The 22421-nt window shown below is 57.0% G+C and overlaps 1 protein-coding gene across 7 annotated transcripts in view; it reads right to left on the reverse strand.

Annotated features, from left to right (window-relative positions):
* Positions 1–21871, reverse strand: part of NOS1 (nitric oxide synthase 1) — a 66322-nt gene extending 44451 nt beyond the window's left edge. For 3 of the 7 annotated variants that reach the window (XM_066978749.1, XM_048063722.2, XM_066978744.1), the window contains exon 1: positions 11797–11858. The gene's annotated coding sequence lies outside the window, so the exon portion shown is untranslated. Of the gene's footprint in view, positions 1–6643; positions 6882–9104; positions 9431–11168; positions 11282–11796; positions 11859–21640 lie in introns of those variants that run through there. The other 4 variants (XM_066978746.1, XM_066978748.1, XM_066978747.1 and 1 more) reach the window with 4 other exon arrangements.
* Between the last annotated feature and the right edge of the window lie 550 nt (positions 21872–22421).

A 22421-nucleotide genomic window follows, 5' to 3' on the forward strand; every position in this document is an offset into this window, starting at 1 on the left:
ACCCCAGGGAGCGATGGCACTGCTGGGTGCACACCTCTGCACACCGAGAAACCCATCGACAGCATTCCTTGATGGTAGGAAGAGAAGGAAAAAAGGAGATGAAAGGAGAGACCTCTCACCAAGCTCGGGGTGAGCACCAGCGTGCCCCATACAGACAAGAGGGTGCCTCGCTCCCCGGCCTTGCACGCTCCCACCCACGTGTGATCAGAGGCTGACATCTCCCACCAGCTATGGGCTCTGCATCAGCAAGTCCCCAGAAAGCCAGGGAAGGGCATCACTTGCCTGCTCAGGGTTTTTATTCCCCTTTAAACTCACTCCTTCTTTCTCCTGTTGCTTTTACCTGGAGTAAGGAAGGTGAGAGGGCGGAGAGGCAGGAGGGCAGGCGAGGAGGGTCAGGACAACCTGTCTTTACGCATTTCCCAGCTACAACACCTTGCACCATCAAAGCTGCGGGGAGACGCTGTCTGCTGGCGGTGCGGGTGCCTGGGCGCAGTTCTCTGTACAAGCATCATTAGCAGTCTGATTTATGAACCCAAGGGCAGCAGCACGTTTGCCAGGTCGTAGATTTAAAGCTACCAGCGGTGTCACGTCCTACTCCTTAGAACTGGTGCAGCAAGCAGTGTGTCACTGCTGGTGAGCACCACTTGCATGGAAATGCTTATTTCAGCCTGGAAAGGGAACCGAGAAGGGGACGATGCCATGGTAAAAGCCAGGCTCGCTCCCTGCCAAGCCAGTCCCATGTATTAAGCACCCATGGCTGGTGCAGTCTAGCTTTCTGCCTCAGTTTCCCTCCCCTTCCAAAGCGTAAAACAGAAGGAAACCAACCCAAATTACCAAAGAGCAGTAAACCCTCCAGAGCTGCAAGCTTCCAGCACCTCCGACCAGCATCACCAAAGCACTCTCTCCTATTTCAACATGCACCCATGCTGATGAGACCTGTTTCACAAGTGTTACCCAGCGCAGGACACGGCACAGCATGTGTGCCCCCACGGTGGCACTGATGGGGCTTGGCAGCTTCAAGGGCATTCACTTAAGGACCAACAATCCTCATGCAAATAGAGAAAAATGTTCTGAGCCACCAGACAAGGTTCCAAGCAAGAAACCACATTACACGTACGTTAATTGGGTGATTCGATTTCAAAAGACGGGCAGAGGAGAAATCCATCCTCTGCCCTTAGCACGATCTCTCCCCCATCGCAGGCGGAGGGAGCCCCAAGGTGCGGGCACCGGCGTGCCCCTGCCCTCACAATTCGATTCTGAGCCTTGTCTCTCGTAGATCTTCGCCGCGGTAATGGCTTACATTTCTACGTGCCAGCTTTAAATGGACACCATTGTCTTATTTAATTAGTTTTCGTGGGATTTATGCCGCTCCACGAAGAACCCCAGGGCTGATGGATTTATGCCCATTTAATTTTTACAACCCGTGGAGCGTCAGTGACTCTGATGAGGAGCAATGGGACGCAACATATGCACAGTTACTGTAAACCGGCATGTTTGTGCATCTGAAAATGGAGCATTAAAGTGATTCACTGGCAGGCAGCTCGCTCATGCCAGCACTTCTGCGCTCGACTCCCGTTCGGCTGAGACCAGCGCCGCAATGTATCTGTGTGCGCGGCCTCTCCATCCCCAGCACACAGACAGTTTCCCCCAGCTATCTCCATTTATCCACCTCCTACCAGCCTCACCGACATCCTCCTGGGAAGGAGCGAGCCCTTCCTCCTGCCCAGCTCCACTTATCCTTCCCGTCCCCATGCATGAGGCTGGGAAGTGGCCGTTTCGCCTGGGCCACCATGTTTCCTTCACCTCCCTGACAAAGTCGATTTACACCCAGGCATGAACTGAATAAAAGAGAACTTTTAACACCTGCACGACAACCTCGTGGTAGTGCGCAGCTCCAGGTGATGCTGCGGGGCTTTGTTATAGGGAAAGCAAAATGTTACGTTTGCTCATCACCATTTAGCCAGGCTGAAGCTCACAGCCTTCAGGCGGCGCAGTCCGAAATCCTCCTGACCTACCCATTTATGTGGCAGCTGGCACAAGGTTTTGTGCCCATAGGAATTTCTGTGCTTATCCCAACCATCCCTCGATGGGGGAATTCAGCATCTGAGCAAAGCCCGGTCCTGCCGGCACATCATCCTCATCGTGGTCACCTCGGTGCCAAAACTTCGCTGGGATTCAACACTGCCCCCGCACCCCTGCCCCACCTGGAGCCGACCACAGCCTGCAAGGCAAGCGGTTTTAATGTTGCCAAGACAACTGTGTTGACAAAATTCCCTTTTTTTAGATGACGGAAACAGGGTTTTGTTTTAATTTAGAGTTCAAGGCTGAGCATATTTCAGTAACACGACTGCCGCTTCTATTTTACTGTTTTGTGCAATATTTTCTTGGCGCCTGCGGTGTGCGCTGAAACAAGAGTTTAGATAAAACCGTCAGTCCTGCCACTAACCCCGTCTCAAACTGATGTTCCTATTAGGGCTCGGCCCATCTGTAAAACATAAATTTCACTGCAATCAATTTGCTGAGAGGACTGGAGTTACACCAGCGATTCCGCTTTGACAAATGAGAGCCGCGTTAACACAACGATGCTTCGCCCTAAATGACAAAATAGGTAGATGGGAAATAAATGAGAAAACACCATGTGATGGATGGCCTTGAAACCCAATCCCAGCACGAGAGAGGAGTCGCGGCTCCATTTAGAAAAAAAAGAAAAAAGGGAATTTAAGATCGCAGCAGGTTGGCTCGAGCTGTAATAGCTCCGGAGCCGCCAGCCGGCATCAATAACGCCCGCGGCAGAGCGCGCGCCTCCGAGGCATTGCAGGAGTTCAGCTCCAGGCTCGGTGCAGCTCTGCTCCTGTCCCCTCCTTCACTGCTCCCCCAAATCCCTCCAGCACCACGTTACGTTTCCCTGCTGTACCGAGGGAAGCAGCCCGATCAGGGCGATAAATGGCAATAAGCCTTATCACCGCCGACTTCCACCACCAGTGACTCATGTCACTATTTAAGACTCTCAGAAAATATTAGGCTCCTCGGTCCTGCCGGCTCTTCCCAGCAGCCAGAGGCACAGGAGAACCCGGGGTGCATCCCCCCGATGCCTTTTGGCCCCTTCGAGGAGCCAAGGCCGATCCCTTGCTCCTGCTCTGTGCCAGCATCCCCCGTGCCCGCACCAAGGCAGTGCGTTCCTGCATTCCCGGCCGCTTTCCTGCGGGTTTTGCCTTCGCACTTGTTGCCATAGCACCACCAGCAGTGACAAAGTTCTCCTGGGACCCGTTCCTTGTCCCATGGAGGGCTCTGGCTCTAATTCAGGCAGGAACAGGGTGGGGGGATGTAGAGTTTTTGGCTTCCTGATTTTTGCTGCAGGTGCTGCCGGCGGGAGCGAGGCTGTTTGATAGAGGCAGCAACAGCCCCACGCTGCTTGCTCTGCCGGGGCTCCTGGATAGAGCCCCGCTTGGGGCAGGTCACGAGTGCACGAGGAGAGGGTGGAAATGGCCCCAATGCTCCTCAGTTCCTGATGCTTCTCTCATGGGGCAGCCCTGTGCTGGCGATGCTGCTTTTGGTTGAAGCACCCCAGCAGGACCAGAGCCCCCGGCTGAGACCTGCCACTGCTGCTTTGATGGTTTTGGCGAGTCCTGCTCTGCAAACATGACTCTCACGGCAAGAACGAGCTGCGTGCTTCCAGCAGGTCTGAAATCATAAGCCCGAGAGCCTGCAAAATGGGATTAAGACAAGCCTGCCCTGAAAGGGTACCGCAGGATCTCGTAAGGCATTTCTGAATTGTCATGTAAAAGAGGAGCTATAGAAGGAGTTGCATTAGCATAAATACCTCCAGTTTTATCTACACGCATGCAGCGCTTGCAGGCTTCCACGCTCTGCATATTGAACTGACACACGGATAACATATGGGCTTCACAGACCCATATCTACATGGCATGCTCTTGCTTCCCACGGCCAGATCCTGAGCACTTGGGTGCCGTGGGATCGGGACTTATCGCCACTCGCCCTACTGCAGCTGTGCTGGGCGCTGGGTGCCCGCAGCCTAACGCCGAGCTCGTTTGGAGCAAACGGAGGGATGCAAACCTGCTTCCATCCAGCTGCAGCCAGACTGTGGCTTACAGAGCCTTGGCTCCTCAGGACACAATGCGTTTATTTTTGGATGCCCACAAGAGATCGGATCACGTCTATAGGTTTCATGTAATACACAGATACAATCGGAGCAGCGGGAGTAGAGCGCAGGCTTTTCAGTTTCATTTGTAGTCTTTCCAAACCGGTCCCTTGCTGTCGGGGTTATTTCTTTAGTAAAAACTGATGGTATCAACAAGTATCAGACAATATTCTCGTTACTCGGGAAAGGTAAATGCTAATCTATGCGAGCTGAGCTCATGTGACTTATCGGTTACTAAATATAGTTGTTTTCAGGCGCCGATTTCGGCAATCTGGCAGATTTCCTAAGCCTTTGTACAGATCCACTACGGAAACACAAAACACACGAGCAAAGCGGTGGGGGGAAAACCCCCTGGCAGGGGCCAAATGGTCCCTGAGGGGCCGTTTTCGAGGTCCCCGCCCCGGCAGCAGGCAGGGTGGTGAGGATTGAGCCCCGACCCCGTGCATAAGATGGCCTCTCCAGTCCTGGCTGGCAGAGGAAATGCACACAGCTCAAGGGGCGCGGGGACTCGTCGCTCTCCTCCGCTCGCGGGGAAGTGTAGCGCTTCCCCCGGTGCAGACGCCTCGTTGGAGAAACGTCCTCCCCACACCTTGCCTGCGCACGAAGAGGCTCTGTGCCGGGAGTTTGTTTGCAAACACAGGCACGTTTCAGAGCCAGAGTACACGACTGAGTTTGGGGCGTCTTTAGGAAAAGATTCTGGGTGATACGAGCTAGAAGGAAATAGGGGAAGAAATTGCTGATGGGAAAAAAAAAAAAAACTCTTTAAGGTAAGATTTCCCCATCTGAGACCTTTAACCAAAAAGGCACAGCCAACAAGAGGTGCAGGCAGAAATCTGGCAGGGTGCTGTCTTGTTGCCCCCCACCCCCCCCCAAAGCCTCCCCGTTGCTCTCCATCTGCATAGGTCCCATTCTACCACCTTCCTGAGCCGCCAGCCTTTGGGGCTGCAGAAAAAGACGCAGCAAAGGGAAGCACACGAGCATTTGCAGCAGCCAAGACCCCGGCCCCCGCAAACACCCCCCGCGATCTCCCCCCCGTCCCCCGCGGCAGACAGCCCCTGCGCCCACCAGAAGGAAGGAGACGCTTCCCCTCCAGCTCGGTGAGAGGCGGAGCGGCTCCTCGGGGACTCGGCAGATAATTGTCAAGTTGCCTGCCAGAATTTCCTCCTGACAGCCAGAACTTGAAAGCGTTGGAAGAAAATGTCTGCACCTGGGCTGCAGAGTCAGCGCGCCTGGGGGGGGGGTGCGGAGCAGAGGCAGAGGAAGCGATGCCCGTTTGCACCCACCCCAGCACCAGGGGGTCCAGATGTGCATGCACGGGGGTCTCTTGCCCTCTTTTTCCCCTCGACAAAATCTTCCCACCACCCCAACCGTTACGTGCAACCTGTGCCAAGAGCCAGACCCCAAGCAGGGCTCGTCTCTGTCGCTCCCTGCGCCAGGGACTCATGTCCCAGGGGACCCTCGAGTCCTTGGTGGGCAGAGCCAGGGGGCAAGGTGCAGGCTGACCCCCCCCCCTCAAGGACGGGAGCCAGCCTTGAACACAGTGTCCCGGGGCTTCACTGGGTGCTGGGGCCCATTTGGGTGCCCCTTCCCCACCGGGACCGACCAGGATCTGGCCCCCTGCCCACCCCAGTGCCCTGGGGACCAAGGGGACACAGTGGGGCGGTGGGAACAGCACTGCTCAGGTTGGTGTCGGGTTTTTTGGGGGGGGTTCTCCTGCAGTGTCCCCCCCCACTCAGTACCTGGGGGGCCCAGCGAGTGCTCGTTCAGCACCCGGGACAGCTCCGGTACCGCTCGCGGCTGGGGGGGGGGGGACAAGACGCAGCCCCTGCCTGGCCCCCCCGGGACCCGCATCCCCCCCGCAACACCAACACCCCCCGGGAACCTGCCCCCCAACTGCTCCCCCTTCATCTCAGGATACCGGACAAATCGCGCCCGTCCCATGCCCGCCCTTATCTCCCTTCTCGCCCCCCCCGCCCCCCAAAATTGTCCGCAGCCAAATTGCCCCCTCCCCCCCCGCCCTACCCACCACCCCGCCTTCCCTCCCCCGGGGAAGGGAACCCCCCCTACAAACAGCCCCCCCCCTCCCCAGCAAACCGCCAGCCCGTGCCAGCGGCCCCCCCGGCCCCATACAAACTTGCTGCACAGAGTCGCGGGGGAGGGAGCTGGCTCAGCGCCCCCCCACAGCCCCGGGGGGGGGGGGGGCACACGGAAGGGAGCCCCCGGGGGGGGGGGGAGGGGGGGCACACATCGCTCTGCCCCCCTGGGGAGAAAAAAGCGGCTTTGGCCGGGCACATCCCACGCGTGTCCCCCCCCCCCGCGGTGGCTGATAGCCCCAGGGGGGTTTGGGGGGGGCACCCCCTGCCTCCCCCCCCCCTCAAAAAAAAAAAAAGGCACAGCGGAGCGGCCCCGGTGCCCCGCCGGAAAGTTTCCCGGAGAAGCGGAGCGGGGCTGGGGGCTGCCCGGCCGTCCCCCCCCCGCACCTACCTGGCGGCGGAGAGGAGCCGGCCCCGGCCCCGGCCCTGCCCGGAGCATCCCGGAGCGGCGCTGGGCTCGGCTGGGCTGCGGGGGGGGTGGGGGGGGGAGCCAGCCCTCGCTGCGCCCCTTTATCCCGGCAGCACCGAAACGAATCCGCTTTGACGTCCAACCAGGGTTTTTATGGGTGTGGAGCGAGCCGGTGCAGCCCTCATTAGGAGACACTCTGCTCTCCAAATCATACATCTTTTATATAACCTCATTTCCAGCCTGGCTTGTCTCCCCCCGCTCCCTCCCCTCGGCGAAGAGCCCCCCCCTCTTAGCCCCCCCCCTTCTTGCCTCCCCCGCTAATTAAAAAGCCGAGAGACCCCCCCCCGGCCCCCACTTGTTGCCAGAAAGCTGCGCTCGCATCCCGCGGGCCCTCCGCAGCCTGCCCGGGGCAGTGGGGGCTCAGCCCTCCCCGGCCCCCCACCCAGCCCCGAGCCCCCAGCAGTCCCCTCCGTGCCTCTGGAGAGCCACAGCCTCCCCCCTCCCCCCCCACCCCGATCCTGCACCCTACTGATCAAAGGAGCTGCAGAAAAGCCCCCTCTTTCCCTGAAAGCAAGTGTCCCCCCCCCCACGCCAGCTTGTCCCTGCACCTCTGCGCCCAGGGCAGGTGGCACCAGCCCCACTGGGGTCCCCGCCTTGGTCCCCAGCCTGGAGCCTGGGCACACTGCAGCTGAGGGCTGGGGCAGCCCCTGAGCCTCTGCTGTCGTGGGGGAGCACGGGGGGGGCTCCCCCTCGCCCCGGCTCCCCTCCTGACTCTGTACCTGCCCCTGCTAAGGCCCAGTGCAGACCCAGGCTTGACATCAGTCTTCAGGCTTTGCAATTGTGCTCATTCCCATGGCAACAACAAACTCCGAATTATAGATATATAATATTATATAAACCCCACCGGGCTCGCGGGCAGGAGCAGGAGGCTCACCTGCTCGCAGCCTCCCCCCCCCCAGACCCCAGAGGCTGCTCCCCCGGGAGCACGGCTGCGCAGCTCCAGCCTGGCCCCAGCTCGCTGCCACGGCTGCCCCAGGAGCCAGCCACCAGCCCCGCCGCCTCTCGGGGGGCTCCCAGGTGAACCGCAGCACATCGCAGGGGGCAGCCCGATTGTAAAAATTCCCCCAGGGGAGAAGGGAGCAGCAGCCCCTTTCCTCCCCCGGGGGACTCCTTGCGGAGGTGGAGAAGTGGAGAGGGCAGCAGGATGGGGGCTGTGCCCCCTGCTCCTCGCGCTACACATCTATCAAGCTGTAACGCACTGTCTGGGGCTAATGAAAACATAATTATGCCTGTTTAGATGCAGGAGGACTAATTTAATAGCAAGCTACCAAACCATGCCTGCTCTGCTCCATCGGGCAGGGAAGCCTGCCCCGCGGAGGGATGAGCGGCATGGGTAGGGTGCACACAGATGAAGAAAGGCTTCACGACCTGGTCCCAGGCTGAAAATTGTCACCTTCAGCCCAGGCTGAGAGAAGCCCAAGGGATTCTCCTTTTCAGGCTCATATTATTGAGCCTGGTGCTAGAGATGCTCAGGGAAACTGGACGGGGCCGTGCCGCGCAGCTGCCCGCGGACACACTCTGGAGCTGCTCCGTGGCAGGACCCCAGAACCTCTCCACCAGCCCCAAACCCTGAGGCTCACGGCTGCTTTTAGGGCTGGAGGAAGGAGCTGAGGAGCTGTGCTCATCCATGGGCCACCGCCTCGCCAGGGCATGGCGGCACGTGCTTCTCCTACGTAAAACTTAACGGAACAATGCTCACTTCTGTATCAGCTGGGGCTTTGCAGGAGCCCGTGAAGCCAGGGGCACGGCACAGTGTCAGAAGCTGCTGGCCTGTGCGTGTCCCACCATCCCCCTGAGACCAAGAGGAGCCCCAGGCAGCCTTTTCTTCTAATTAGGAGGTTCACAAGCAGCCCACGACCCAGGGCTTGACCTGGCGGTGTAGAAGGTTTCTCGCCACCTTCTCCATCCCCTCTCCACCGAGGGAGCCTGTTCCTGGCTCCTGGCTTGCCAACAAATATTTGCACCTCCCTTCCTCCAGCAAAGAGCACTCGTACACAGGATTTCTCCTTAGGGAGCATGTTCCTGTAATTCTGCCTCATCCTGCCTGTGGAGCCCAGAGTCACGGAGAAGACATCCATGCTCGGGAGAAGTGCCCCCACACCTCGTCCGTGGAAGTCGCATCTCTTTTTACAGCCAGGACCAAACACTGGCGGTGCCACCGAGTGAGTTACCCCCAGAAGCAGCTCAGGAGGGGGGCGCAGCCCCTGCCCTGCCCCTTGCCCAGCTCCCCCTCTGTCTGAAATCAGCTCAGTGCCATTTGCCTCCAGCCATATGCTCCCGGTGCTTACAGAAGCCAAATATAAACCAAGCAGCTCGTGCTTCCCCAAGTTTCCTTTCCCCCCCCTGCTCTGGGCTCGCCTCCCCTCCGCTCGCCCTCACCCACCTCTACCGGGAGCCGTGGGCTTGGGGGGCTGCCAAAAATCCTGCTCCTGGTGCTCGGAGGTGCTGGGGAGCCGGCAGGGATCACGCACACACACGCAGCAGCCCCGGCAGCCGCCGCGCTGGAGTTATTCGGCTGCTATTTCTATGCCACCCGAAACGCGTTCGAGGGATTACGGCGGCGGGAATAAAGAACGGGCTAAACATATTTATACCGAAGCTTAAGGAGCCGATGTAACGGCACGCACACACACACACACACACACACACCAGCTGAGAGGGGGGTCTGGCACCGAGGCTGCAGCGATTTGGGACAAATCCCAGGATTGTCTGTCTGTGTGTGCTCCAGTTTAGAGCGAGTGCGGATGCTGGCGCTTGCCTATGGGTGGCAGTGAGCCTTCACGGTTGCTGCCCTCCCCGAGCAGAGCGGCTCCGGAGGGCCTGGGGAGTCCCCCAGCTGGGCAAGCTGCAGGACACGTTTTGGGGAAAAAGCTGGGGAAACCCACCCGAGAGCCAAACACACGCCTTCAGCCTCCCTGCACCGTGGGCTGTGTCATTAAACGTGCTGCTGGAAAGTCTTCCCGAGCGCATCTCGCCGCCTCCGACGGTATAAAGTGGGTTATAAAGGGTGATCTCTCTCTCACACGTACGCGTGGGCACGCACACACACACAAAATCTAATAAAAAGATATTAGTCGAAGAGTATTTGGCTTCTGGCATTAAACTCAAGCTTCATACAGACACCAAAGAAATGAAATTATGGGAGCTCACAAACAAGAAATTCCAGGGGGATGAATTAATGTTTCATCACTATTACAGGGCACAGAAGTACCTGTCTGTCTTCCCTTGCGTTTCTTTCTCTTGTACTTCAAAATGTGAGGCTCCTGCCTTTCAGAGCCACAGCATCACGTCTCCCACAGCACCATCCCCACCTCCCCACCTTCCCATCAAAACCGGGATTGTTTTCGTCGTCGCTTTAAGGACGCGCTGGAGGTCTGACAAACGCACCAAAGCTCAAGGACGCCTTGTAAATCCAGGGTCTAATTTGAACAGATGAAAAACCTGCTTTGAGCCCTCGCTTCGCATGCTGGAACCGGCTCGAGTTACTTCTGGGTTATTCAGATGCAAACACTGTTTTTAAACACAAGTGTCTGAGGCATCCGCGAGCAGCTGGAAGTTTGGGGGCAGATGCTCAGCAGCGGCAGAGCTACACGACTCCACCGAAATCAGCAGAATTGAGATCATTAAAGCTAGAGAAAAGCAGCCAGCCCTCAGTGTTTTATACCCCCCCGAGTCCCTGTCTCAAGCCCCTTCCCTTCTAGGAGGATCAGCCCCCAGACGCTGCCTTTTCCCCTTCGGATCAGCTATCGGGGTGACCCCAAACTGGAAAATCACTTTGTGTCAACCCTTAACAGTATATTTAGAGTGTTATTTCTATTAAGCCACACGTGGCAGAGGGCTGTAGGTTAAAGGCTCTTTCTAAAAGCCCCAAATCCCTAATCTCAAGCTAAAAGTTATCACCGGGGACCTCGGGGTGGGTAGTGACAAACACAGGAAAGGGCCCTGCGTCAGCCAGCGCCCTGGGTAAATAGGCGAGGGGCGGGGAGCGGAGGGGCTGAAGCAGGCTGACAAGCCTGATAAGCCAAATCTGCAAAGCATTCACAGCAGAAAGAACACAAAGCGAAACCCAAAAGTGGAGAAACAGCTGCTGTTGAGTCCTTAATTTCCAAAAAAGACCCCGCTAGCAGAAAAAGAGCAGCAAGGAAAAATGGCAGAAATATTCTGCTACCCACCAGCAAAGCCCCTGGTGGGATGTGGAGATGGGTGGAGAGGGAGCCTGCAGCATCCCTGCTCCCCCACGGCTCCACCGGAATAAAGCAGAGAATTTCGGGCCTCCCACAAGGAAGGATGCGGCCCCTCCATCCCACTCACCCCTAAAAGCAGGGCGGCCCCACTGCAAAGACCAAGGGAAAGGTGGCAATGTGGAAGGTCAGTCCCAGCCCTCAAAATACAGCTCCAGCAAATGCATGTCAGGGCGTACACCTGGACATGCACGTCGGTCACGCACCTCTGAATCAGCGTCCTCCAGCCCCAGCCAAGCAGCGCCCAAGGATCTGCCCCAGCCCAAACGCATGAGTCAGAAGCTCCCCAAAAAGGGAGAAAAACAACAACTGGGGACACAGAGCTGGGCCTTTTTCCTTTTTTTTTTTTCCTTTCTCCCCACAAACAAAAGAAAGACGGCGCTCAGCCTTCCCACCAACTGGTGAGAAGTTTGCAGAGGCAATGCCAGGAATTCAGATTTATTTCTGGAATGACTTTAATGGGATATTGAAAGGCTGCTGTAATTTAGAGGTATTAAGTAGCTTCTCCCAGTTAAACCAAGACAAAGTTAAACACTGCTTGCTGGAGAGGAGCTGGCAGCAGTAAAAAACAGCACGATTGCAACACTTCACCTCCACTGTAGACAATTTGTTCCCCTTGCCACCAAATCACTCCTCAAGAGCAAGAAAAGGAGGAAACAGAGCCTCCTGAACCCTACCGAGGCCAGATCCTGCCAGCCCTCCCACGCCCCGCGTCACTTCGAGCCAGCGAGCCCAATGCAGGATTTAGCGTGCCGGGCCCCTAGCTCATGGCTTTTGGGAGTTTTTAAAGCAATTTACAGCTTTTTGGCTAACCCAGCCTAGTGATTCACCTACCTGCAAGCCATCCAGGTCCTGCTGCAGAAGGCTCCCTGAGGCCGGATCCTGGCTCAGCTCAGCACCTCTGCTTGCAGGCTCCCCAGGCCAACCCCACTAATTAGAGGGAAGCAGCTCTGTGGTGTCACCTGCTTCGTTAGCCCAGGTGTCACCAGCTCCAACGAGGTGCGGGACCCTCCCTGGGGCTAAGATGTTCCCTGATTTTCCCTCTGCCCATGGATTTCAGCCCAAATGTCAGCCCCTGCCGTGCCCCCCTCTCTGGGGCTGTGCAGCAGGGATAAGGTCATGGTCCCATCGTGGTCATGCTGCCAGCAGAAGCCCTTTGGCAGCAGAAATTGGGTTGTGGCTGTGACTCCTTTGGATATATGTCCCCTGCCACATGTCCCACCTCAGCTTTGCACCAGGGCAGCTCAACCTGCTGCACCCTCCCCAGCCCAACCCACATTTTCTGCCCTGCAGAGACCACTATGGGATAACGGGGGGCCCAGAGGTGCTCAGAAGACACCAGGAGAGCAGGCATCCTACAAACATTCAGATGTTTGTTTTATTTTTATCAGCATCACCTTCCCCTCCTCGTGTGAGTTTTTTTGCAGCAAGAGCACAGCCGATGGGCTGGGAACGGGCTCTGGGTTCGGAGCCAGAGGCTCCCACCCACACAGCCTGAGGGGGAGCTTTGAGGCCAAAACCACTGCAAACAGGAAAAACAGCCTAAGGACCAGAGAGGCCACCTTGGTCCAAGAAGCACTACCCTATGGAAAGCCAGAAGACTGGCCCCCATCTCCCCAGCCCCTCTTTTACAGACGGGGAAACTGAGGCACGCGAAGAGACAGGGGTCAGCTGAAAAACCTGTATCACTCCCGATTTAAAAAGTGGAGAAAAAGCATCAAAGGTCCTTTCTTTTCCCTCACCTGCCTGCTGGGTGTGGGACAGGGCTCGGGGCTTTCCCCACGAGGCTGGAGGAACACCATGCCTCCCAAGCAGGGGGCGGCTGGAAAGCTCTCGCCCCGAGACACCGGCCGCAGCCAGAGCAGCCCAGCCCAGCACTTGGCAGAGCAAAAGCTTCTGTTTGCCATTTAGCAATAAATCAGCATCAGACACTCCAAAAGAAAGACCAGAAAGAAGGGGAAAAAAACCCAAAGTAAGGTCACGATAGAGAAAGAAGTGTTGTAAAACGCCCCGTGGCAGCAGGGGGATCGCTGCCTGCTCTGCACGGGCAGCTGCCAGCCCCAAAACGCTCCCCAACAGAGCCCACCCCGGGCACTGAAGCAACAAGCCATCCCTGCCCCATGCAGGGTCCTCTCCCAGCGGGGAAAATGAGGGCAATTTGGGAAGTTTGGGGACACCTCCAATTTGGCAGCTTCCCAGGCGGGGTGTCCAGAAGCGGCACGGGGCAGGTGGCCCCGGCGCATCCCTCCCCAGACCTGGGCACTGCAAACATCCCCCAGAGACCCCACAGGGAAGAGCAGGAGCCCACTTGCTTCCCCCCTTGTAGCTGTAAGGCAGAACAAAACCCACTTTGGATGCTTTTTTGCGCAATTCAGCTTTCTCACAAAGAAATCACTGTTTTTTCCTGGGGAATGTTTTCTCCTCGCTAGCTCCGCAGCCTGCTTCCCCTTCCCTCTCCAGCTTTCTGCCGGCTCATAAAGCAGCCTCTCTCGCCATTTCTGAATTTTGGAGAGATATCACAACCTTGAATGTGTTTTTCTTGCTCCTGGGGTCCTATCAACCCCCTGCGGAGGAGCACGGGGCAACCTATGGCCCTTGCTGCTGCACTCACAGGGCGCAGAAGTGAGCTGCAATAAACAGCCACATCTGAGAGCTCTTCGCTTCCTTGATACGATCGAGATTGACAGGGCTTTGGACAGGCTTCCCCCTCCCCATGTTTTTTTTTCTCTCTCTCTTTTTTTTTTTTTATTTTTTTTTTCAGCCTTTTATTCCCAGTGGCCAAGAACATTTAGTCTGGCCGGGAAAAGGAAATCACATTAGAGAATTACGGCTCATTTAGCAGGTCCCACTGGAAGCCCTGCAATAACCACTGCCTTCCTAACAGGATTAGCCAGCGTCTGAACCTCCCGATCGCGCTGCAGTCGTCTCCACTCCCAGCATCTCGAGGACCCCAGAAAACACCAAGCGACCGCAGAAACCCCAAACAGAGGTGGACCTGAAGAAGGAAAGAGGGAAGAGAGGATGGAGGGGGCCGAGTCCTGCCTGCCTGCAGCCACAGACCCCACTTTGCCTCGATGACTTGGCCTCTCCCAGCCTTAGCGCTCTACACTTAGCGGTGTGAGTCGGATCCCGTGGAGGATCCAGGGGTATCAGCCTCAGAAACACATCAGGGCACATTCTGCTACGGTCTTAAGTATTATTGGGCTGGACCCAAACATTTCACTTCACACCAGCAGCAGTTTCTGACGCATGAAGGTTACCACCTGAGACGTTCACGTACGGTGGTTGAGGGTCCCCTGGCATCAGTCTTGGAGGCTACAGGAACACAGGTTTTGGGTTGGCATCACACTTAGCATGTTTACTGGGATCGGGTCTCTGTCTTTAAGAGGGTAGGAGGGTTAGGAAAAAATGATTCAGAGGAGAAGATCAAGAAAAAAGCCAAATTACAAGGTGCCACCAGAACAGCCAAGATCAGGTTTTGCCTTCGGTGGTGCTGAAACTCCATCGCTTCTCCCATCCCTTCCCCACTCAGTACGAGGAAGAGGCAGTGAAAGGGCAATAAATCAGGCACAGCACCATGTATGAAAGCACACCTCTGTGATTTCACGGGGGCTGAACATCTGCCTGTCGCCGCAAAGCAGCTCCCAGCGCTTCGTCACCGCGCCGGCTGGCATACGGGAGAAAAGCGAGCGCAGTCCCAGCAGCTCAGGGCACAAAACACGGCAGGAGCACTGCGAAATGCAGCCCACAGCAACTGGCAAAGACACCACAAATCATCCCAGTGGCATCCCTCCACGGGGCTCCACCACGTCCTGCTGCACCTCGCAAGGAAGGGTGCAAAGTCTGGGAAGGATTTGCTCGGAAGAGCTTTTGGGGATGCAACAAAGCCTTGCCTTCCACCAGCATCTTGCTTTGCTTCAGCCAAAGCAACTCACTGAGACCGTGCTCTCACCAGTTCCTTACTCCATCACACTATGTGCAGCTTGTGGCATCGCAGAGCTCCTGCTGAGCACCACACGCAGCTACCCACGGGTATCCAGGACCCCAGGACCCCAGCTTGGTCCCGCCGTGGTCCCTCCCCAGCCAGGGGTGGGAGGCTGGGAGGTGTTGGAGCCCCCCCAGCCCCACCACAAGGAGCCCAGAGCATTATCTCCCCACTTGGGTGCTCCAAGGGAGCTGGGGTGGCTGAGAAACCTCATTACTGCTGCAGATAAAAAGGCCAGGCTGGGCTGTTCTTATTTTAACAGAGCACCGAATCGCTGTCCCCGTAGCTCCCATGCTGTTCCAGCTCCTCCACGAGATGCTTCCATCATTAGCAAGACTTTTGTCTGCAGGTGGAGGGACCTTCGCAGGGCTGCTAACGAAGCTGCGTGGGCAGGGTTAATTGCCAGGGGTCGGAGCCAGGAGCCCAGCAAAGGATGCTCCAGGGAAGGCTTGGGGAACTCGGGGGCTTTGCATTAACTCCGAGGACAAGGCGAAGGGTGACGAAGAGGGAGGGATGGTGCGGGGCCCAGAGCAGGGAGCTTTGCTCACGCACACAGGGTGTAATTCAGTCTGCAGGGTCTCAGCCAAGCCAAAAATCGAGCAAGAGGCCGAAAGGGCAGAAGTGCTAGTGTGGCTAATGAGCATGCATAGGCTGTGAGCATCACTGCTGGCGAGAGTACCGGAGGGGGGTTGCGAAGACCGGTGTTGGCCTCCCACCAACCTCAAGTCACTGGGAGCAGGAGGATGCTCGCGGGGGGATGAGAGCTGATCTCCCTCCTCTCGGTGCCCCCAGCCTGGCCATCTGTCTGTCTGTCTGTCCCACAGAGGATGGGCAGCAACTGCCTATGCTGTGCCATCGTGCCATGGCAAGGATGCTCTCGCTTGCCCAGTGCAGAAGTTGCCGTTCCCCATCACTTCATGCTTTGGGAGGTTTTTTTCCCCCCATGGGGCTGCAGACGGAGCCGGAGCAGTGCTTTGCTCTCCTCTGGGTCTTCTGCAGGGACCCCTGAGCACCGTCACCCTTCCCAGCATTGCTCCCATTAGCGCCGTATGGGACGGAAACGCTGCTTGGCAAGCTGGGAATGCACAAATCTGACCTTCTAGCACAACCATGTACAGCATCCAAGAGCATCAGCCATGGCAGAGGAGGCGACACAGAGCTTGTCCCAGGACATCTGGCTGGCAGCGAGTCCTGGAGATGCAATTAGAGGAATCCAGCAGGAAGGAATAAATATTCCTTTGCATTTATCCCTATGCCATAACAGCTGCTTCTGCCACAGAAGTGACCTTTCCAGCTTTATTTTTTTTTTCACAATACAATTTGGAGATGGGTTAAAGGCCAAGAAACCATCCATAAGGGAAGTGCTACGAACCACCAGGGCTTTGTTTGCCTGCAGGAGGCAGAGGAACGACATGCCCTCGTGTGCCTTCTGCCTGTACCATGTTTCTGAGGAAGCCCTAGGGTTTGGTTTTTATCAAAGAGGGACCAGCTACCTGGAACAAGCCTTCTTGGCCACTAGATCCATCAGCCACCATTTTAGGAAGCTATTGCCAGCCTTGGTCTGTGACTACGGGCAACACATATCGCTGCCGAGTGCCTCGGTTTCTGTGTCTTTTAGGTGTAGTGGTCCACAATGGGTTGACCAAGGCACTACCCAAGACGGGAGCCACCAGTGGCCCCTTCTCCTTTCACACCTCGACAGTTTGGGTTCCTTTTCCCTGAGCTGAAGGCAGCGCTGGCTCCTCACAAGTCCCATTTGCAGAACAGCCACGGAGAAGGGACAAGCCTTCAGTCCTGGACCTGCTTCATGGGCACAAGGCGGAGACTGCTTTTCCCATGTCCTCTCGTGCACGTTCTTGTGTTTTAGAGAAGCCAGCGGGTCCACGTGATGCCTGAGACCAGGACAAGAAGGAGCTCCAAAGCATCCCTGCTTTCCCCTACCCCTTAGGTCCAGCCCATACATCTCCCACCACCCGAAGCAGACACACAGCTGCCCCCCACCCTCCTTCCCCTCCTCTCTCGCCTCCTGTTTGTTTGTTTGTTTTGCCATCCAAGCGTTCACCAGGAGCAGCAGGGTCTGGCAGCCCGAACTTCCCTGGGGAAGAAGTTCTGGCATCCAGCATCCAAGTGGAAAGTTGCTCTGAGCCTGTCTCATCTCACTTTTGACATATCACCGCTGTCCATTTCCCTTCCCAAGGAAATCTGATTTGTTCCAAAGTTTATAGTTTCAGTGACCTAATCCCAGCATAGTTGTTCCTGTTTCCCTTTAATTTACTGCCTCAGCTTGTATTAATTGATGTATTGCAGAGGGCATGAGCCAAGCTAATTGTTTTAGAAAAAGAAAAAAAGAAGAAAGAAAGGGAGATGTGAGGTCCCTTGGCGGATTATTGAGGTATTTGAGTGGGGAAGCAGCAGCCACCAGCAAACAGCAATAGCTCCAACCAGAAGCAGCTCCAGGAGAGGTGGGGGCTCTCCAGCTGGCGTCATGCAGACAGAAATACCTGCCCCGGAGTGACCCGTGGGAGCCAGGAGAGGTGGGGGCTGTGATGTTTGCCCTTCTCTGCTGGGCTGCCTTAGCCCCCAGTGCTGCTTCTGTCTGATCTGGGGGATGAGGGCAGTTTCCAGAGGACAGGATAAATGCAGATGATGATGGGTGACATCCAGAGCAAGGAGGATCTACAGAAGCACAAGCTGCTTGCCTTGCCTGCGAAGGTGATGGAGCAAATCCTCCTGGCAGCTGTTTCCACCCACGATGGACAAGAGCGGCTGGGAACTGCCAGCAGGGATTTATCAGGTGTAACTCACGGCCAGCAGACCTGATCGCCTTCAGGGTAAGAGAACTGGCTCCATGGACAGGGGAAGAGCTGTGCCAGTTGCATAACTTCCCTTGGGCAAGGCTTTTGATTGTCTCCCGTAATATTCTTGTGGTCAAACTGGTGAAATAAAGATTGGATAAGTAAATTGACGGAGGACAGAGTGCAGTCTCAGCACGTTTTCAGCTGACATCAGAAGGCAGGGCTGGAGAAATCCCCACGGAGCTCAGGGAGCCAAAAGGCAAAGCCCCTGTCTGGCCGCTGGGAGAGGAGACCCCGGTAACTGGGCAGGCTCGGCCCAAAAGGCTGGAGAGCAGCGTTGGAGAAAAGAACCTGGAGGCCCTGGTGGACCAGAGGATGAACCATGGTTTAGCTTGGCCAAAGTCTACGGCTTCCTGGGCTGTACGAGCAAAAGCAAAGGCAAAAGGGACAATTCCCCTCTATTTAACGCTTGCAAGAGCAAATAGTGTCCAGACACGGCCACACAGGAGCTCATCCAGAGAGACCACCGAGCTCCCAAGCTGTGGAGCTGGGGTCCTCCTGCCCAAAGACAAGCAGGGAAAGAGGAGCCCCCACGGGGATGCGAGGACGAGCTGGAACATGGGAAATTTGGGCTCGCTGTCGGCAAAAAGAGTCTGCTTGCACAGCTTAGTTTCATTTTCGGAGACCTCACACTCGGCTTTGCTGGCTGGTTTTGGGCAGAAGGGGAGGAGAGGCATCACCTCCAGCTGACCAGACCACACAGCATCTCTGGGACCCGACGTGTGAGCAGCAAAGCTCCGTTCCCACATGTCCCCGGTCTGGGCTCTGAAACCCAGCACCACCCTGTTAAAGTTTTCCAGAAAACAAACTTGCTCCTTGTTGTTTTCCAAACTGAAAGCCTTCCCCCCTGCCCTTCACATAAATCAGCACGGGCTCTTTCAGCACGGCTCTCACTGAGAGGTTGATTTATTCGGGAGCAACACAGGGAGTTTCCAGATTAACACTAATTGCTCTCCCAAATTACTTAATAGTTTAAATTGCAGCCCTCTCTTTGGAAATCATCTCAGACAGTTCAATAAAAAAAAAAACTATCATCGGAGAGACAACTGCAAATTGATAAAGTCTTTGAGACCGGGCTAATATCATTGCTGTCTGGCAAATTTATTCATCTGAAACAAGACGAGAAGGATAAACACTCTCGCTCGGCAAGGAGGACACCGCCTGCTACCGAGCTGCTCAATTTTCTCTTCCAGAGACACTCTTATTGCTCCAAGAGGGCCACAACACGGCTGAAACAACTCAGCCGGCTGCAGCGCCTGTGAACGAGCAGCACCAGAGAAGAAAAAAATAAAGAGAAATGTAATAATGATAATAGGGTGAGCGCTCGTGCTTGTGGCAGCAGGAGCTCGACCTTCGCGGGTGCTCCTGGCCGGGGCCACGGGAGTTGGCGGCCGCAGAGCTCCCGCGGGGCTGAAATTGTCACCCAGGAGGGGAGGGGAAAACTTGTTTCATTTTGGCTGCTTCCCAATTTCCCAGCCCCTCCGGGGGCAGGAGGTGCAATGTCGATCACAGGGGAGGCCAAGGAAGGGAGGGGAGGGAAAGCAGCAAAGCCGAGGGCCCAGCCTTCTCCTGCTGCGGGCAGGGGGGGCACCAGGGCAGACCCAACGCACCCAGCCCGGAGGCTTGAAGCAGCCCTAAAGTTAACCCAAAGGGGCAAAGATCCACGGGCATGGGTGCAGAGGGAGTCCTGGGGTTGTGGGGCGATGCTAACCTGGGCAGACACCTCCAGGATCATTGGGCACTGCAATACTCCATGGTGTGCCTGTGCTGATGGTGCAGACCATGAAAGCTCGTGCCTGGCACCTTGGTGGTAGCCAGGCTTGGCCGTGCCACTGGGGATGGTCCTACTCACCCTGCTGCCACCCGACCAAGCCCTATTTGCCTGCAGTATGCACCTGGCGAACAGCATCACACCAAAATCTGCAGCAAGCTGCCCTGCAGTGGGTCAGAGAGGGGACCTGACTGTGCAAAGAAACCTGCCCCGGAAAACCCCAGGCAGAAAACTCCCCCCCAGCTCCGTTCCCGGCTCGGCAGCGAGGGGGTTACGGGCGGCTGCTGCCCAGCGCCGTGCTGGGAGCAGCGGGGGCTTGAGAGCCAGCCCGGCCGATGGCTGCCATCTGCTCCTGGCACCTCGGGCCACCGCCGAAGCCCAGAAGCATGGCAAAAAACAAAACCCCAGCCGGCAGGCTCGGGGCGGGACGAGGTCTGCTCCAGCCAAGCCAGCAAAAAGCCCTTTGGGGTATTTAAAGGGCTGTGAAATGCCACCTACATCGGTCCCCATCGTCCCCCACCCAGGGCTGGTGGGGGTCCCCCCTTGCTTCTGTGCTCAAAGCTGCCCTGGTGGCATCGTTTCTCTGCACCACGGTGGCAGAAACACCGATCCCGAGGGATCTCCCCGGGGATGCACGGAAGCTCGCGGGGCTGCCGTGCTAACGGGCACCGGCCCCGGGGAGCTGCAGCTTTGTTGCCTCAGCAATGCACGGATCCATCCCCATTCCTCGCCTGCTCCGGGAAGGCGTCCAAGGGAGCCGGCTCCAAGAGGCAGCCAATTAAAGCAAGAAACGGGAAAAAAGCAAGCGCCGGCGGGTGCCTGCCGGGTGCCCTCCGAGCCACCGGCCAGCGAGCGCCAGGGGAGAGCGGCCAAATTCCCTGCCCCACGGCCTGACCCCCCCCCCCCCGGGGCTCAGGGAGGCAAAACCCTGCAGAAAAAAAAAAAAAAGTCTCATTCATCATTCAGCCTCTGTTTGTTTTCTGCGCTCCGCTAAGCTCAAACAAGCAAAACAGATTAGCTGGTCTCATTTGTTTCCTACTTAATTACACCTCTTCGGTGCTGATGTAATATTTCAAGATTTGGGTTGCTAAGGATGAAAATCCACCTTCCCCCTCCCACACCCACCTTGGCTTTTCATTCCCATGATGAAAAAGCCCAGATGGGTTTGTGTTTCTTTTTTTCCTTTTTTTTTTTTTTCCCCAAAAAGTCTAATTATTGAGGAATTCAAGAACTCTGAATTCAGAAGCTGCCAAAGAGCGCTCAGGTTGTCAGAAACAGATGGACTTCGGCTCCAGCTTTTCATCACGTTATCCAACACCACCCCCAAATAAAATGGAGGGGAGGGGTAAGAGCCCTGCATCTGCAGCCGCACACGGCCCCAGATAACTTCAGCTGTCCCCCCCCCCCAAGAATTGCTTCGCCATCAATAGGACTTCCCAGGAAGCCGGCGCAGCTGCGTGCAGGCGCAGTTGCAGGATGAGCTCGGGGAAGGAGCAGCCGCCTCCCCACGGGCTGGAAATGCCTCCTGCCGAGCTTCGCTCTCTGCACGAGGCCCCCGCCGCCGTGCCTTTGTGCTGCTCGGCTTCTCCAACCCCAGCTCGTGCTCACGAGTCAGCACAGAGCCAGCTTGGGATGGGTACTGAAAGCTGAAGGTCCAAAAAAAAGAGCAGCAGCCACCCCGGAGGGAGCAGAGGGACCCACAGCCCAGCGAGCGGGGTGTGCTGCGATGTCCTGCGCCGGCCAAAGTGATGCTGATGGCAGCCCCCTGTGCCAACAGCAAGCTTTCATGCAAGTGTGGAAAAAGCCACGCACCCAGAGGGTCGGAGATGAGAAGCAACCACAGCACGATTCCTGGGCTAAGGGATCACAGGGGACAGGGGGCTTGGGATATCCAACCGCAGCCACCCCATAGCCCTGGCATCGCCACCTCTGCGTGTCCCCTGGAAACCTCCCAGCTCAGTCACAGCTCGGATATCTGTCCCCGTCCCCCCCTTCCCAGCCACGCAGGGACAACGGGGACACCCCACGGATGGGCTCGCGACACCGACACAGCCACCCCACCCTTACTTGTGTGCCGGCATCGCGCCCCCGCACGCGGGGCTCCATCGCGGGGAGGACGAGCGAACAAAAGCCACGCACTGGCTCCACGGCTCCGGCTGCATCCTGGGGCCGTCCGGATGGGGACAGAAAGCTCCCGGCGGCTCCGCGAACCGCGCTTGCTTGCAGGAGAGCCGCGGGAGGGCTGGCTGAGCCGTGCCGAGCCGGCTGCGCAGCCACAGCCAGCTTTCCCACGGTGGCATTCACCCTCGCCGGGGCCCGGCCACGTCCCCTCCCCGTGCCCGGCTCCACGCAGCCCTCCCAGGGACCCCGATCTGCCCGACAGCCCCTCGGGGTCCCCGGGGGTGGGAGCAGGGGGCATCACCCCTGGTTTTGGGTAAAGCAAGCACCCGCGGGGTGTCACAGCCCTGAGGGGTCCCAGTGGTGGAGGCGCTGGTTATTCAGTAACTTTAACCTCCGCAGGTGCAGGCTGCTCCGCTCCTTCCCAAATCCCACAAGCTGCATTTTTCCAGCTCATTTCCAAGGCATTAGGCGGCTTCAGGTCTCGCCCAGGTGCGTTTCAGAGGAGGAAGGGTGAAGGTGAGAGAATGTTGGGTTTGGGTTCAAAACACCCGACTAAAGAGGAAAAAGAGGACGAAGCCCAGCAGGCGGTGCCGGGCCCATGGCACCAGCTGGGTGCTGTGTGGGGCACTGGGACCTTCCCCACTGCAAAACCCTTTCCCCAAAGCCAAACAAGCCCCACTCCCAGCAAAAAGCCTGTTTCCACGCCACAGTGAGCAAGGCTCTCGTT

The sequence above is a fragment of the Anser cygnoides genome, chromosome 17 (genome assembly GCF_040182565.1).
Source record: "Anser cygnoides isolate HZ-2024a breed goose chromosome 17, Taihu_goose_T2T_genome, whole genome shotgun sequence".
NCBI classification, from domain to species: Eukaryota; Metazoa; Chordata; class Aves; order Anseriformes; family Anatidae; genus Anser; species Anser cygnoides.